We start from the raw sequence: 18,780 nt of genomic DNA on the forward strand, positions 1-18,780 counted from the left end.
CCATTGCTGACCTCCACTTCCACAAACCTGGTTCAACACCAGGCTTTCTTTCCTCGCTACATTGGGTATATACTGATGCATAAAAATTTACATACTTAGTGGTGTAACATAACACATATTTATTATTTCATAGTTATTTTGGGTCTAAACCTGGCTTAGCTGAGTATTCGGATTTCAGAGTCTTTTGTCGGGCTTCCCTTGTGACTCAGCTGGTAAAAAATCTGCCCGTGATGCGGGAGACCTGGGTTCGATCCCTGGGTTGGAAAGATCTCCTGAAGAAGGGAAAGGCTACCCACTCCAGTATTCAGGCCTGGAGAATTCCATGGACTGTATAGTCCATTGAGTCACAAAGAGTCACACACGACTGAGTGACTTGCACTTGTACTTGCACTTTCAAAGTGTCAGTCATGTCTCAGGTCTCACCTGAAAGTTTAATAACACAGGATCCACTCCCAAGCTCCTGTGTTTATTTACAGAAGTCAGATATTTGCTGGCTATCCACTTGAAGTAAGCCTCAGTTCCTTGCCACATGGACTTCTCTACTGTATCTGCTCACTTCATCAAAGCCAGCAAGGGAAAGAGTCTGCTAATACTATGGAAGTGATCATCTTATATAGTTATAGAAGTCACTTCCCATCATTTTTGCCATAATATATTGGTTAGAAGCAGCTACTGGTCCCTCCTACACTCAAGAGGAGGTGATCCCATGAAGGTGTGAATACCAGTAGGCCCAAACCACAGAGGGTCATCTTAGAATCATTTTGCCATACCTGATGTGAAGAGCTGACTCATTTGAAAAGACCCTGATGCTGGGAAAGATTGAGGGCAGGAGGAGAAGGGGACGACAGAGGATGAGATGGTCGGATGGCATCACCGACTCAATGGACATGGGTTTGGGTGGACTCCGGGAGTCGGTGATGGACAGGGAGGCCTGGTGTGCTGCAGTTCATGGGGTCACAGAGAGTCAGACACGACTGAGTGACTGAACTGAACTGAGCTAATGGCAACTCCACTCAAGTCAAAATCCTTGGCATTATTCTTGGCTTCTCTTTCTTTCACAGTCCACATCCAGTCAGTCAGCAACTCCTGCAAGTTCTGCTTTCAAACTATACAGAATCTAACTATTACCACCTATACCACTCTAGTACAAGTAATCATAATTTCTCTTGGATTACTTGTTGTTTATTTGCTAAGTTGTGTCTGACTCATTTGCGATCCCATAGACTGTAAACCACCAGGCTCCTCTGTCCATGGGATTTCCCAACCAAGAATACTGGAATGGGTTGCTATTTCCTTCTCCAGGGGATCTTCCTGACCCAGGGATCGAACCCATGTCTACTGCATCAGCAGGCAGATTCTTTACCACTTAGGTGATAGGGAAGTCCCTTGAATTACTTAATAGCTCCCTAACTGGTGAATTTTCTTCCACCTTTATCACCCACCATGGTCTACTCTACATACAACAGCCATGATTATCTATTTAAAAGACAAGTAAGCTTATATCTGACAGCCCCCTTTGCATACTGTTTAGGGCCTCCCAGGTTTGATTTCTTTAGCAGCATTGCTGACAAGTGAAACTAGAAGGATTAAGGATTCAGTACTTCTAAGTGTTCTCATTTTCCTGTTTATCTTATCTCCCTATAATCATTTTTCTCTAAGTCCATCCCAGTTACTACTTTTCCTTCCTCAAGACGTGACTCCAAGGTATATATTTTGAAAACATTACCCACCCCCTTTGGTTAATATATTATAATCCATTCAGATGCATAGCATATCTTTTTCTCCAACTGTTAAACCTCCCACTGTTCTTTCAAATAACTCACAGACAGAATACAATGATCTGAACCAGACAGAAAATAAGACAGCTCTTTCTATCAGTTATACCAGAGAGCTAGAGATCATATAATTAGAAACACATCTGAAACTGATTCCCTTAGTGAACTGGTCTCATCAAGTTAAGACTACCAGATTCAGGGACAATGAATACTTTAGGCAACATTCTCTATATTCATGATCGTCACAAAAAGCAAAAGAGAGAAACAACTCAAATCCCTCATTTACCACTTATAGAATTTGTATAAAAGACCCCTAGGAGCTGTAGAGGGGCTGCTTAAGCAAAAACTAGGTGGAGGTGGAGCAAAGTTTTACACAGAAAGCATGGATGAATATATTAGTTAAAAGAAGGATCTGCAGCAAATTAGGCCTGTTTAATTTATGAAGGCTGGAAGCTCCTGGAGGAAGAGGAGTCTTGCTTCCACAACTGAACATCTGGTGGACTAGAAGCGGGCATCTGGACATCCACAGACACCAAAAGCTGGAAAGCCGCCACAGCAGCATCTCCAAAGTGCTCGAATAGTTATCATTTAGCCCATTGAAACACACAGGGGGCATAATAAGACTGGAAGGCTGAAATTTGCTGCAGAATGTGAGTGGGTGCTGAGTTATTGGGAGAAAGCTGAGCTTCACAATTGTAAATCTATATACATTGTCACTGTCTATATAATATCCACAAAGATAAGTAATATCTTTCTCTGGATTTTAATAAGAAAGATGACATCCAAAGGAGATGGGGAAATGTCTCCTGATTCAAGCCATACATTTGAAGAAAAAAAAAATGGAAGACATCCTGGTAGACATCTTTTAAGAATTTGATAGATCACTGAGAGAGAGGGTGAGCATGGGAAATTCATCAATTCACCAATGTCAGATAGAAAGTCTCAAGGCAAATAAATATAGTTACTTTCTCAAAGGAATTACATTCACTGTATTCTTACTATGAACACATGCTCCTTTAAACTGTCTACCTTTGATTTTCAAAATCCTACAGATCTCATAGTCAACAACAACAACAAGAAAAAAAAAACACTGCTTAATTGTTAAATTTCCCTATTACAGTTAGGTTAACTTATCTTAACACTTCCACTATCTCTAAAGAACTGCAAGAGGATATCCCCTCTCTCCAGTAATTACATCACAAAGGACTTGAAAGGGGAAAGCAGAAAAGAGAATCAAAATGTATTCTACTTTTCTACACCCTTGATTTATTCTTCCCGTAACTGGTGGTGCTCACTTTTGCATCTGAAGAAAGAAAGAAATGGGGAAGGTGTTCTGGTGGAGGAAATAATTTTGAAAAAGAGAGCAGAAGAGGTGTAACAAGAGGTACACATGCATACATTTTTATTATTAATTTCTAATTTGTATTTTGGCCCTCAATGTGCCCTTTATGATACTTTGAAATCTTTAGTAACTTGCTTCATGACAAGAACATGATGAATTCTGAAATATGTCCCAGAGTTGAAAAGAATGACTATTCTGCAGTTAATAATGCAGCTTTCTTCCCTAGTCACACACATAAAAAAAAAGTCAATGAGATTAAGTGTTTATTTGTATGTAAATATAGGAATACAAAAAATTTATAAGTATTTCAGAAATCTCTTTGAACTATAAAATAGAGTTAACTGTGCTAAAGTCATCCTCTATTTTGAATTTTTCCACCTCTTTCCATTTTTTTCATTATTTTATATAGAACTTGTGTTATTAGCTGCATTCAAGTTTAGAAGTGCTCAGTCTCGCTAAGGAACTTATTCCTTACTTCTGGTTATTTACTTCTCTCTTTAGCTTTAGATTTCTTTAATTAAAGTCTATTTTGGCCAATATTGAAATAATCACCCTAGCATTATTTTTGCAAGTATCTTACTGGCATTTTTTAAAATTTTAAAACATTCAAGCATTTCTGTGTCCTTAGGTTTTAGCACTGTTTCTGATAAGTACCATATGGTTGCATTTTTGAAATTCTGTCCTGCCAAATGTTGCCTTTTACCTGGAAAATTTATTCCATCTAAATTCACTGTAATCCTCCTATATGTAGATTTAGTTATATCATATTAGTTACTATCTTCTATTTGTCTCTTTTCCCATACTTCTGTTTACTTCTCCTTTCTTTTTCTCTTTTGTGTTTTTCTCCCATAACCTACTTTTTCTCCCACAATCTTAATTTCTAATCCTTTTCAGTATCATATTAGTGGTCTCTTAGTAAATTTAGAAAACAAATAGGTACAAAGTTTTAATATTCCAAATCAGCCATAATGTGGCAACCTAGAATCCAGTTTGTTACAGCCATCACACACACACACACAAAGGTAATAAGCCTGGACTGAGATCCATCTTCCAATGACTTGTAAACCATAAAATCTAATAACCATAACAAATTTGAAATAAAAAAATCATTGCCAGTTCCAGACTTAGCCTTTTAACACAAGCTACGAGTAGGCAGCAATCTTAGGAAGCATCATGATGGTACATACAGTTATTAGATACATATATTAGATGGTACATACATCTGTTAGATATTATCTAACACGTCACAGGGTAAGAGGTTTCGACAGTGAATACAGAGGCAAAATATATCCATGTTAAATCAGAGTCAAGATTACTGAAAAGGGGGAAAATTTTACTTCAATGTGCTTCAATCATTAAAGCCCAAATCTTACAGGAATTGTATTTTCCTTTTTTTTCCCCCTAGTAAAGCAGGTAGAACAAGCTTCAAATTTAAGATTTCCGCTATCTTATCCATGAAAAGGCACACAGTAATCTGTACTAGTTCCAACATCATAAAAGAGGCCTATCAGGGCTAATGCCTGTCTGCGAGAGGAATTTTTCTCCTGATGAATTAAAAAATCCATATATCAAAATCATGGGTCGCAGGTAAAATTTCTGAGCATTTTGGGCAAAGGACTAGATGTAAGTGTTGGCTCAAACATGAATGAACATGGCATCAGTGTTACTCAATTCTAGAAAGATGACAATGGCCCAAGAGTCTTGAAATACAGACATTACTTCTTCCAATTAAGTGAAAAATCCCTTTTGTATACCGCAAGTCACATACCTGATATACTATATAAGAACAATTATAGATACAGACATTGATAAATAAAATAATGTTGGAAGCAGAGTCAAATAGCAAAAGACTCCATAACTATATACAGAAATAGCTTTTGACTCAGAAAGGAGTTATGGGAAAGACAGGCATTTAGAGTTCCAGAATGCTAAAGACATCTTCCACTCTCTTAATACCTACATCATTGAACAAATAACTGCCAGATGCAGAACTAGGAATTTTACACATATTAAGTCACTTAATCTTCATAACAACCATGTGAATAGAACTATTCATATCCATTTTTTAACAGATAAGGAAGCTGATATATCAAGTAGTTAATGGATTTGTCCTCGGACAGATAAAAAATGTCCTTAAACCTGTAAAGTATTCACTGTCTCTGCTACTTACTCTGTATGTTAGACAGTTTATAACACAAATCTCCCAATCAGTATACAAAATTAATTCCTCAAGTAACCACACATCACCTAGTATAGAGCTAAATACGCAATAGATAACCAGTAAATTTTTTTTGCAATAAGTTGACCAATTACATTGGGCTTCTATGAATTTTTACATTATATCTACTCTCATTCAATGCTAAGTTTTATAGCAAATGTTCCCTAATGAATCCCCAGGAATGGTTTAGAGAAACAAATGCAATCAGCAGGGAAGCCTGTGCCACCTGGTTTATAAATTCAAGCCAAGCACTGTCTTCATAGTTTAGTTTATCAGGAACCATTTGTTAAATGTAATAGGCTCATCATTTTATTACCAACCCACTGTTTCATGCTAAATACATACTCATGGTACTTATAATTCAAAAAGAGAAGACTCTCTCTAAACAATAGACTCAACGCTAAAGTTGCTAAAGGGATAACAAATATTTTCTTTTTTTTTTTGACATACAATATTTTATTGTCTTCAGGTATACAGCATAGTGATTTGATATTTTTATACATTATGAAATAATCACCATAAGCCTAATTACCATCTAAGTCTACTATACCCAGTCATTATACAAAGTTATTGTAATATTATTGACTGTATTTCCTATGTCATATCTTACAGCCCCATGACTTATTTGCTTTGTAACTGAAAGTATCTCTTAATCCCCTTCCCCTAACTACCCATCTTCTCTTGGCCCTTCCTTCTGGCAAATATCTGTTTGTTCTCTCTATGTTCTCTCAATCATCAAAGCAATTTCTGTCTTGTTCGTTGGTTTTTAAGATTCCACACATAAGTGAAATCATATGCTATTTGTGTTTCTCTGTCATATATCAAAATAATACCCTGTAGGTCCGTCAGTGTTGTTGCAATGGCATAATTTCATTCTTTTTTTATGATGTGTTTTATTTGTGTGTGTATACCACATCTTCTTCATTCATCTACCGATGGACACTTCAGTTGCTTCTATATCTTGGCAGTTGTAAAAAGTGCTGCAATGAATATTGGGGTGCATATATCTCTTTGAATTAACATTTTCATTTTTATTCAGATAAATACCAAGAGTGCTGAAGTGTATAGTAGTCCTGTTCTTAACTTTTGAAGGAACCTCTGTACTGTTTTCCAGAGGGGCTGTACCAATTCATATTCTCACCAACAGTGCTTGAGTTTTCCCTCTTCTCCACATCCTCCCAATACTTGTTATTTTTTGTCTTTTTAATAATAGCCATTCTAACAGGTGTGAGGTGATATTTCACTGTGATTTTGATTTGCATTTCCCTATTGACTGGTGATGTTGAACATCTTTCCATGTACCTTTTTTCCATCTGCATGTCTTGCCTAGAAAAAAAAAGCTGTTCAGATCCTTTGCCAATTTTTAAATTGGATTGTTGTGTTTTTTTAATGAGTTCTTTGTGTATTTTGGGCATTAACCTTTTATGAGACATATCATTTGCAAATATCTTCTCCCATTTAGCAGGTTGCCTTTTCATTTTGTTGATTTCCTTTAGTGTACAAAGACTTTTTAGTTTGATGAGGGATAACAAATGTTTTCAAAATAAAGAGAGTAAAAATACGAATTCATTGAATCATTGAAATAGCAGGCTACATGCTGAGAATGGTATTCTCTATATTGTAATTTTGTATGTGTTACAATGAACTCTTTGAGAGTTGTGTTTGAGATAAGGGAAAGCCAAGAAATGAGTGTCTCAGGTGAGGCATTCTGAATAAAGCTACATGCTGTGAGGTTTTACTGGTATAAATGGTTAAAAGTCACATAAGTTTTCTCACAGAACTGATATTCCTGACTAACCTCTTAAATAAGCTATATTCTTTAATAAATCCTCTCAGATTATAAAAATCAATCAGACAATGTAACAGTGTTGAAAATATTTTAGTATTAAAAGAAATTTAAAGCATTTATAATCTCACTACCCACAAATAATCAGGATTAAGGTTGTTGATGAATTCCCTTCTTCTCTACTTTCAAATTTCAAAGAAGTGAAATTTGCAGAGATTGGTAACCATGAAACTGCCCAGGTGATTGGCTACCTCTGAGAGATCTGACTTTTTTCTAAGGAGAGCAGCTTGTTAGATGATGGTGAACCAATAAAAACTAGCCAAAAATTAAGGCCACTGCTATTATCTAGCTTTGATTAACACTATACTCTATGCCACTGATTTGCAAAGTGCGGGACCTGGACAAGCAGCATCTATATCATGGGAAACTTGTTAGAAATACTAATATTCAGACTCACCTGAGTACTACTGAATCAGTAGCCCTGGGTGTGGAGCCGGTAATCTGTGCTTGAAAAATCTCTCCAAGGGATCCTTATACACCCTCAAGTTGTGGAGCCACTACTCTAAGCAAACTTGTTACCTGGAAATGCAGTCAAGGTGAGAATGACAACAGCTAACACTTTCCGATTACTTACTATGATCCAAGTATTGCACTAACACTTAAAACACATCATGTCATTTATTCCCACACGTATATGAGGTAAGAACTACTGTTTCCATTTCACAAATGAAGAAACTAAGGAGTTCAAGTAACTTGCTCAAGGTTACACTGATAATAAATGATAGGCTGATGTTAATAATCCAGGTACAAATCTGCTCCAGGGACCCTGCTTTTAACTAGCATAATATTATCACTTTCTTCCTTAAAATACTAAGGGAAAACTAGCCTGAATATCCCTGTCTGCAGTGCTGTGTGGAAATAAAGATGCTTATCTCAAAAGTAACTCTCACACCTCAATATTCACCATAATGAAAATAAAGTGAGCAAGGCAAATTATGTATTCTTTTGTTCTCCAGTTGATCAACGCATCTCCTATCTCTTTTATCTCAAACTTAATAAAAACAATAAAGATAAATCACAATATAATAAAATTTGGAACCAGTAGCTCTGCAATTGCTAGTTGACTCATTTACATTCTCTAAATTCTCAGTTTCTCAGTAAAAATGAGATAATAACAGTATCTCCCTACGAACAATTTTGTTATGAGGATTAAAATAAGCTGTGTTTGTGTGTGTGTTAGAGAGCGACAGAAAGACACACACATGCAGAGATGATACTGGTAGTACATGCTATTGTTGTTACCGTGGCCTTTAGATGTTATTTAATGTCTAAACTTTACCCTGATTTTTGATAAATTCAACAGGGTTCTCTATGTGAAAGATGTTTAGAAGGATCAGAAGATGTGAAGAGTGCCTATGAAAATTTGGTCTCTAGTCACTCAAGTCTGGTGCCCCATGTATTTAAATGACAGTCAAGCTTGTTGCATTTTTACCTTAAGTTGTCAGAAAATTATTTTTATTATTCTATTTAGAAAATTACAGAGGTCAGCTATCTGGAACAGAATTTCATTATGAGGTTAACAGGAAATTTACAGTGTTGGGAGCTTCCAATATTTAGGCAAAGGTCTACCTTAGTTTTAGAGTATAAGAGAGCTTATATCATACAAAGCTTTCCTCACCCCCATGGCACCTCTGAATCCCTCAAGTAGTAACAGTCTGATGACTCGCCACTTCTTTATATGCTGAACTATACTGGTCATATATGTTAGAATTAACTCTGCAGACATATTAGAAATTCTTTGATAGCAATAACCTTCTTTTCTATAACATAGTACTAAACATATGGAAAGGACCTAGTGCTCATTTAATTTTCATAAATATTCATCATTAAGCCTGGATTATACACTTACACGTGTGGAAAGAGAGACATGCAACAGGATGTTCACTACTACAGCACTCTTTGTAACAGCAAAATACTGGAAAAAGTCTAAGTGTCAATCAGTAGGAAAGATCTACTTAGGAGCCACTATGTAGTTACTTCTGTGGTATGGATGCCCATGCCATGGAGACTGGATGTTTTGATCAGCCTGTCATAGTGCCTTGGTAAACCATGTCATTCTATGTCTCCTTGCATATATCCTATGTTTCAGGCCTAGCAATTGCTCCTTTTGACTGCTGCAGACTTTCTTTTAACTTACAGTAATATTTTCATTTAGATTATATATAAAGTTGTGCTGCTATGAAAACCATTCTTCTCTTAAATATGATTTAGCATCTCTTCTGTGCTACCTATATGCTGATATCACATTTTAACTTTCCTTCATTGTTTCCCCTCATATATACACTGGTGTGTACATGAAGGTATCGTAATATGCAGATTGACATGATTACACATAGATAGTTTCAGATTTTTGTTCCTCTCTCTGTGCTCACCTGCAAACATTTGCAATCATCTCCATTGTTCTCTTTATATAAAGCCTTTGCTACCAATTTCCTTATGATAGGGGATTAGTGGGACATTATATCTTCATTACCTTCTTCTGGAGTCGAGCATAAAAAGAGGAGAGTCAATTCATTTTGTTAAGTACTATGTTAAACATCTCTACAGAAATTTAAAAAACTAATATATATCACTATGATTTGTATTTGAACTAAATCATTATGTTCTGAAATGACTACAATATTCCCATTACAAACAGGAGCTTAGATACAGATATACATGGTAGAGAAAGAAATGGCAACCCACTCCAGTATTCTTGCCTGGAGAATCCCATGGACAGAGGAACTTGGTGGGCTACAGTCCAGGGGAGTCGCAAAGAGTTAACACAACCACAGTGACTTAGCATGCATGGAGAGATGGTGGCTTGGATAGATTAACGAACCTTCCTAGAGTGACACATGTTCATACAAAGATGGGCACAGTAAAGGATAGAAATGGTATGAACCTAACAGAAGCAGAAGATATTAAGAGGTGGCAAGAATACACAGAAGGACTATACAAAGAAGATCTTCATGACCAGATAACCATGATGGTGTGATCACTCACCTAGAGCCAGACATCCTGGAATGTGAAGTCCAGTGGGCCTTAGGAAGCATCACTACAAACAAAGCTAGTGGAGGAGATGGAATTCCACTGAGCTATTTCAAATCCTAAAAGATGATGTTGTGCAAGTGCTGCACTCAATATGCCCACACATTTGGAAAACTCAGCAGTGGCCACAGGACTGGAAAAGGTCAGTTTTCACTCCAATCCCAAAGAAAGGCAATGCCAAAGAATGCTCAAACTACCACACAATTGCACTCACCTCACATGCTCGTAAAGTAATGTTCAAAATTCTCCAAGCCAGACTTCAACAGTACATGAACTGTGAACTTCCAGATATTCAAGTTGGTTTTAGAAAAGGCAGAGGAACCAGAGATCAAATTGCCAACATCCGTTGGATCATTGAGAAAGCAAGAGAGTTACAGAAAAACATCTACCTCTGCTTTATTGACTATGCCAAAGGCTTTGACTGTGTGGATCACAACAAACTGTGGAAAATTCTGAAAGAGATGGGAATACCAGACCACCTGACCTGCCTCTTGAGAAATTTGTATGCAGGTCAGGAAGCAACAGTTAGAACTGGACATGGAGCAACAGACTTGTTCCAAATCGGGAAACGAGTACGTCAAGGCTGTATATTGTCACCCTGCTTATTTAACTTATATGCAGAGTATATCATGAGAAATGCTGGGCTGGATGAAGCACAAGCTGGAATCCAGATTTCTGGGAGAAATATCAATAACCTCTGATATGCAGATGACATCACACTTATTACAGAAAGCAAAGAATTAAACAGCCTCTTTAGTGAAAGTGAAAGAAGAGAGTGAAAAACTGGCTTAAAACTCAACATTCAGAAGACTAAAATTATGGCATCTGGACTCATCACTTCATGGCAGATAGATGGGGAAACAATAGAGACAGTGACAGAATTTATTTTGGGGGGCTCCAAAATCACTGCAGATGGTGACTGCAGCCATGGAGTTAAAAGACACTTGCTGTATAGAAGAAAAGCTATTACCAATATAGACAGTATATTAAAAAGCAGATACATTACTTTGTCAATAAAAGTCCATCTAGTCAAATCTATTGCTTCCAGTAGTTGTGTATGGGTTTGAGAGTTGAACTATAAAGAAAGCTGAGCACCGAAGAATTGATGCTTCTGAACTGTGGTGTTGGAGAAGACTCTTGAGAGTCCCTTGGACTGCAAGGAGATCCAACCAGTCCATCCTAAAGGAAATCAGTCCTGAATATTCATTGGAAGGATTGATGTTGAAACTGAAAGTCCAATACTTTGGCCATCTGATGCCAAGAACTGACTCGTTGGAAAAGACCCCGATGCTGGAAAGATTGAAAGGAGGAGGAGAAGGGGATGACAAAGGATGAGATGGTTTGATGGCATCACCAACTGAATGGATATGAGTTTGAGTATCCCCGGGAGTTGGTGTTGGGCTGGGAGGCCTGGCGTGCTGCAGTCCATGAGGGTGCAAAGAGTCAGACACGACTGAGCAACTGAAATGATCTGATATAAAACTTTTTAGTGAATGCCTCTATTTCAAGCACTGAACTAGGCACTTTATATCTCAATTCTCAGAACAGCTCTGGAAGGGAGATAGTAGATGTTATCTCCCTTCTAATGTTGGAAATGAGACCTAAAGTCAAGTTTAACTCAAAAGGTTGACTTAAAACCACCATCAATAGCTTCCTGGTGCAGGTAGAAATAGCAACATGAACTGAGAGGCTGTGTGTTGTACTGTGATGAACGTGAAATCAGCCCTGCTGAGTTCCAAATGCTGGCTTTGCCAGATAGAATCGAATGTGTCATTCTCAGTTCAGCTCAGTTCAGTTGCTCAGTCATGTCTGACTCTTTGCAACCCCATGGACTGCAGCACATCAGGGCTCCCTGTCCATCACTAACTTCGAGTTTACTCAAACTCATGTCCATTGAGTTGGTGATGCCATCCAACCATCTCATCCTTTGTCATCCCCTTCTCCTCCTGCCTTCAATCTTTCCTAGCATCAGGGTCTTTTCAAATGAGTCAGTTCTTTGCATCAGGTGGCAAAAGTATTGGACTTTCAGTTTCAGTATCATTCCTTCCAATGAATATTCAGGACTGATTTCCTTTAGGATGGACTGGTTGGATCTCCTTGCAGTCCAAGGGACTCTCAAGAGTCTTCTCCAACACCACAGTTCAGAAGCATCAATTCTTCGGTGCTCAGCTTTCTTTATAGTTCAACAGTCACATCTATACATGACTACTGGAAAAACAATAGCTTTGACTAGATAGACCTTTGTTGGCAAAGTAATGTCTCTGCTTATTAATACGGCATAAGGTTGGTCATAAGCTTTCTTCCAAGAAGCAAGTGTCTTTTAATTTCACAGCTGCAGTCACCATCTGCAGTGATTTTGGAGCCCAAGAAAATAAAGTCTGTCACTGTTTCCACTCTTTCCCCATTTTCATCAAGAGGCTCTTTAGTTCTTCTTCACTTTCTGCCATAAGTGTGGTGAGGTTATTGATATTTGTCTGGCCAATCTGGATTCCAGCTTGTGCTTCATCCAGCCCAGCATTTCTCATGATATACTCTGCATATAAGTTAAATAAGCAGGGTGACAATATACAGCCTTGACGTACTCGTTTCCCGATTTGGAACAAGTCTGTTGCTCCATGTCCAGTTCTAACTGTTGCTTCCTGACCTGCATACAAATTTCTCAAGAGGCAGGTCAGGTGGTCTGGTATTCCCATCTCTTTCAGAATTTTCCACAGTTTGTTGTGATCCACACAGTCAAAGCCTTTGGCATAGTCAATAAAGCAGAGGTAGATGTTTTTCTGTAACTCTCTTGCTTTCTCAATGATCCAACGGATGTTGGCAATTTGATCTCTGGTTCCTCTGCCTTTTCTAAAACCAACTTGAATATCTGGAAGCTCACAGTTCATGTACTGTTGAAGTCTGGCTTGGAGAATTTTGAACATTACTTTACGAGCATGTGAGGTGAGTGCAATTGTGTGGTAGTTTGAGCATTCTTTGGCATTGCCTTTCTTTGGGATTGGAGTGAAAACTGACCTTTTCCAGTCCTGTGGCCACTGCTGAGTTTTCCAAATGTGTGGGCATATTGAGTGCAGCACTTGCACAACATCATCTTTTAGGATTTGAAATAGCTCAGTTGGAATTCCATCTCCTCCACTAGCTTTGTTTGTAGTGATGCTTCCTAAGGCCCACTGGACTTCACATTCCAGGATGTCCGGCTCTAGGTGAGTGATCACACCATCATGGTTATCTGGTCATGAAGATCTTCTTTGTATAGTCCTTCTGTGTATTCTTGCCACTTCTTCTGAATATTTTCTCCTTCTGCTAGGTCCATACCATTGCTGTCCTGTATAGTGCCCATCTTTGCATGGAATATTCCCTTGGTATCTCTAATTTTCTTGAAGAGATCTCCAGTCCTTTCCATTCTATTGTTTTCCTGTATTTCTTTGCATTGGTCACTGAGGAACGCTTTCCTATCTCTTCTTGCTATCCTTTGGAACTCTGCTTTCAAATGGGCATATCTCTCCTTTTCTCCTTTGCCTTTAGCTTCTCTTCTTTTCACAGCTATTTATAAGGCCGCCTCAGACAACTATTTTGCCTTTTTGCATTTCTTTTTCTTGGGGATGATCTTGATCCCTGCCTCCTGTAGATTGTCATGAACATCTGTCCATAGTTCTTCAGGCACTCTGCCTATCAGACCTAATCCCTTGAATCTATTTCTCACTTCCACTCTCTAATAAGGGATTTGATTTAGGTCATGCCTGAATGGTTTGGTGGTTTTCCCCACTTTCTTCAATTTAAGTCTGAATTTGGCAATTAAGAGTTCATGATCTGAGCCACAGTCAGCTCCTGGTCTTGTCTTTGCTGACTGTATCGAGCTCTCCATCTTTGGATGCAAAGAATATAATTGATCTGATTTCAGTATTGACCATCTGGTGAGGTCTATGTGTACAGTTGTCCCTTGGTTTCTTGTAAAAGGATATTTGCTATGACCAATGCATTCTCTTAAAAAATTCTCTTTTTTTTGACTATGATCACTACTCCATTTCTTCTAAGGGATTCTTGCCCACAGTCGTAGATATAATGGTCATTTGAGTTAAATTCCAGTCCATTATAGTTCGCTGATTCGTAAAATGTCGATGTTCACTCTTGCCACCTCCTATTTGACCACTTCCAATTTGCTTCGATCACTGGACCTAACATTCGAGGTTCCTATGCAGTATTGCTGTTTATAGCATTGAACTTTACTTCCATCACCAGTGACATCCACAACTGGATTTTTTTTTTTTTTTTACTTTTTATTTATTATTATTATTTGCTTTGGCTCTGTCTCTTCATTCTTTCTGGAGTTATTTCTCCACTGATCTCCAGTAGCACATTGGGCACCTACCAACCTGGGTGGTTCATCTTTCAGTGTCCTATCTTTTTGCCTTTCATAGAGTTCATGGGGTTCTCAAGGCAAGAATACTGAAGTGGTTTGTCATTCCCTTCTCCAGTTGACCAGATTTTGTCAGAACTCTCCACCATGACCCGTCTTCTTGGGTGGCCCTACATGGATGGCATGGCTCATAGTTTCATTGACTTAGACAAGGCTGTGGTCCATGTGATCAGATTGGTTAGTTTTCTGTGACTGTGGTTTTCAGTCTGTCTGACCTCTGATGGAGAAGGATAAGAGGCTTATGGAAACTTCCTGATGGGAAGTTTTATATATTAAGCTGTAATTTTTTATTTCCCCTTTTGAGTCAAAAGAGCAGTAGTAGTATAATCTCTTACTCTATTCATTTAATTGGATTGCTGGTCACTTTTTTCCTTTGGATGTTACTATTTAGTTTATTTTCTTTCCTTGGCCTTAATGGAACAACAGCAGAATTTTCTATTTCTAAAAGACTTCTTATTTACTCAAGTATATATTAATCACCTTTCTGCTCCACATACTCAATTTCTATACCATACCTAGAATAGGCTCTTAACACATACTGAAGAACCTTCTATTGTAGATATCTGCATTTGTTTCATTCCTCCTGTAAGTTCCTTAAGGTTAGAGACTCATCTTTTTTGTCCCAATGTGCCTAACAGAGTGTCTAGTATATCACAGATACCTCTAAAATATAAATAAGTTAACTAATGACATAGAATTCTGGGTGACTTCAAGTGTGCTTTGGATGAATTATATTATGTGACAGGGTACTTAAGTCTGTTTTCTTTAAAGCATTGCTTAAAACATATTGCAATATACATTTTAACTGACTGGAATAATGGCATTTATGGATTATTTATAATACAAATGACATCATTCTTTTAGTGCTATATACAGCATTAAATCCTATGGAATAAACTACTACACTATTGTGAAAGATTCTTTCAAAGTGAGTCATAAAGAAAAAAAAATGAGCAAAATGAAAAGACAACCCACAGAATGAGAGAAAATATTTGTAAACAAAGCAACAGACAAGGGATTAATTTCCACAATATACAAACAGGTCATGAAGCTCAATACCAAAAAACAACAACAACAACAAAAAACAATTTAATTTTTAAAAAGGACACAATGGGGAAAGGGGAGGGTGGGTGTAAATGTATAATGTACATATACAGTACTACATGTAAAATATAAAGCCAGTTAAAGTGAAAGGTTGCTGCTATCAGCCACGATTGACGCCAGGATTCCTGGCCTCATGAGGAGAGGAATTCGATCTGGGGCCAGTGATATGGCTTGATTACTCAGAGTTTTTCGTGTAGCAAAGTTTTCATAAAGTGTAAAAGAGATAGTGAAAGCTTCTGACAGGCATCAGAAGGGGACAGAAAGAGTGCCCCCTTGCTAGTTTTTAGCAAGGAGTTATATATATCTATTGGTGGTGGTTTAGTTACTAAGTCGTGTCCGACTCTTGCAACCCCATGGACTGTAGCCTTCAAGGCTTTTCTGTCCAAGAGATTCTCCAAGCAAGAATACTAGGGTGGGTTACCATTTCCTTCTCCAGGGGATCTTCCTGACCCAGGAATCAAACCCAAGTCTTCTGCATTGCAGGCAGATTCTTTACCAATTGAGCTAAAAGGGAATCCTGTATATACCTATTAGCAAAATTAGAGAAAGGAAATACCTCAAAACTGAGAGTTGCACCAGGCCCCTCCCCCACAACATTCATTTTGAGATAGTATTGGCACAAAGTAAGTCATCCCTGGCCATAAAACAATTGACAAGAATCTTGAAAAAAAGCAGATTTCCAAGCAAATACATAGTTCATTAACATAGCTTAAGAAAGATATTTCCATGAGAAAAGCACAGTGTTTAGCTCAAGGTTTGAGATAAAGTTAAGTTCAGGTGGAACCAGGTCACCATAGCAACACAGGATTCAGTTCAGTTCAGTAGCTCAGTAGTGTCCCACTCTTTGCGACCCCATGGACTGCAACACGCCAGGCCTCCCTGTCCATCACCAACTCCCAGAGTTTAATCAAACTCAAAAGTCTGCCACTTGCAGTTTATTTCCTCCTTCCACTTGGGGACCTCTGACCTCTCTAGCTAGGCTGTTAACACTCTCAGGAGCTTGATGTATGTACCACCCAGGGAATCCAAAGCCAGTACTCTGTGACTACCCAGAAGGATGGGATGGGGATGGAGGTTCAACCGGGAGCGAACATAAGTATACCTAATGCTGATTCATGTTGATGTATGGCAAAGGTCATCACAATACTGGAAAGTAATTATGCCCTAATTTTTAAAAAATGAAATTAAAAAAAATGGGCAGAAGATTTAACTACACATTTCTCCAAAGAAGACATACAAATAGCCAACAGGCACATGAAAAGATGCTCAACGTCACTAATTACCAGAGAAATGCAATTCAAAACTACAATGAAGTATCACCTTACACCAGTCAGAATGTCTATCATCCAAAAATGTACAAACGATAAATGCTGGAGAGGGTGTGGAAAAAAGGGAACCCTCCTATATTGTTGGTGAAAATGTAAATTGGCAGACACACTTTGGAGAACAGTTTGGAGATTCCTTAAAATACTAAAAATAGAGCTACTATGTGATTCTGCAATCCCATTCCTGGGCATATACCCAGAGAAAAATGTACTTTAAAAAGATACATATACTCCAATGTTCATTGCAGGACTATGTAAAATAGCCAAGACATGGAAGCAACCTAAAAGCCCATCAGTTGAGGAATGGATAAAGAAGATGTGGTACACACACACACACACACACACACATATATACAATGGAATATTATTCAGCCACAAAAAAGAATGCCATATGCAGCAACATGGGAAAACCTAGAGACTGTCATACTGAATGAAGTAAGTCAGACAGAGAAGGACAATTACCACATGGCATCACTTATATGTGGAATCTAAAACATGATACAAATGATACAAAACAGAAATATAGTCACATATGTAGAAAATAAGCATGGTTACTGAGGGAGAAAGAAGGGAGGATAAATTGGGAGACTGATATTGACATATATACACTATTATATACATAATGGATAACTAATAGAAAGCAACTGTATAGTACAGGGAACTTTACTCAATGCTCTGTAATGAACTATATGGGAATAGAATCTTAAACGAAGTATATATGCATACACCTAATGAAATCACTTTGCTGTACACCTGAAACTAAAACAACATTGTAAATCAACTACACTTCAATAAAATCTTTTAAAAATGATGCACACAGTAAACTAGAATAAAATTAAACATCACATATTTGTGCAAAATGCCAAGAAACAGATTGTTACATCGACACTTGGATACAGTATGCTGTTGGGTTAAATTTGTTAGCATAGAACTCTAAGTTTTACACTGAGATGATTTTACACTGAGGAGAAACATCAAAATAAGCCCTAGTATAGCATAGGTCATGTGCATTTTCACATGTAATCATAGATAATTATATCTTCCTAAATGTCCTTGTCCCTTTGTGACCTGGCAAAATCTGATTCTTCCTTTCAACCTTAGGTTAAATAGTGACTCCTCTCTTAAAATCCTACCCAAGTAATTAGCCTCCAACTAATAAAAATAAATGGAAAAAAATCCTACCCAGTTTTCCATGATAGAATTAGTAGTTCTGTCCTTTCAGATGCATCTTGTTAATATCTAACAATTTGGTTACTATAATGAATCTGCTTACATATCTTTTATCTTTGATTCTTCCACAATTCTTCCACATTGTTTTCAGTTAATTGGGCTTTTATTGATCTTCAAACTTCCCAGAATTATGTGATTTCATAAATAAGTGCGAAATCTTTAAGTTTTATTTTATAATATGAAACACAGTAGCATTTTTCACCGGTGAAACAGAAGAATTTCTTCATTCAATATAATAGTATGTAGAATTACACATTGGAGTTGGAGTTAAAATTTGATATTTTTCTTTTTATGTTTAGTGTTCTCTTAGTAATAGCAGAGAGGGTAGGAAAAAATGGCCTGTATGAACAACCAAAGAATATATAGCTACCTTTCTTCTAAAATGACTAATGTATTGCTATAATTTCAGACTCACCTTACCTAGCTGTCCAAACCAAGCCTTCTGTTTCTTATGTCTCTCACCCATTGCAATGGATTGTAATGGTTTTGTGCTCAC

This window comes from Muntiacus reevesi, chromosome X (assembly GCF_963930625.1).
Source record: "Muntiacus reevesi chromosome X, mMunRee1.1, whole genome shotgun sequence".
In the NCBI taxonomy this organism is placed as follows: domain Eukaryota; kingdom Metazoa; phylum Chordata; class Mammalia; order Artiodactyla; family Cervidae; genus Muntiacus; species Muntiacus reevesi.